Source organism: Morone saxatilis, unplaced genomic scaffold (assembly GCF_004916995.1).
Source record: "Morone saxatilis isolate NCDOM2014 unplaced genomic scaffold, NCSU_SB_2.0 Contig7, whole genome shotgun sequence".
NCBI lineage: Eukaryota > Metazoa > Chordata > Actinopteri > Moronidae > Morone > Morone saxatilis.
Window position 1 is genome coordinate 1013521 of NW_023340246.1, and position 511 is coordinate 1014031.

Genomic DNA, 511 nt, shown 5'->3' on the forward strand with positions numbered 1-511 from the left:
TATCCACGCGTTCGGTGAATGGTTAAGATTTCTCATCTCTCTAAAATAAGTGCTGGTAGATCAGATACATGCGTGTGTCTTTTTTCATTGGCTGTAGGTTATTGCATCTGACATGACCAAATCTATAGCTTACTTGATTTTTTCGAACGTCTGCGAGGCATCTGCAAACTCTCACTGCCTTTAATTATCGTTGAATCACTAGATGTGTCAAGTGTAGCTACCAAGCTATGTTTAATCCAAATCACTTATTCTAAAATATTGGATTTTCCACAAAACATACCCATACACAAACTTACCATCTCTTCCAATGTTGGTGCAGGCTTTAGGGGAAAAGGGTCAGAGGAAGAACAGACAGAAGTCAAAGATTAGAGAAATTCTAATTTCAGACAGATATTGTAAGTTTACCAGTCATGGAATTGGCAGATATTGTAAAGAAATATCACTTTGGAAGGGAAAAAAGGTAATTGAAAGCAGTACAAGCAATAGGGAGGCAGGGGAAGGGAGCACCAAA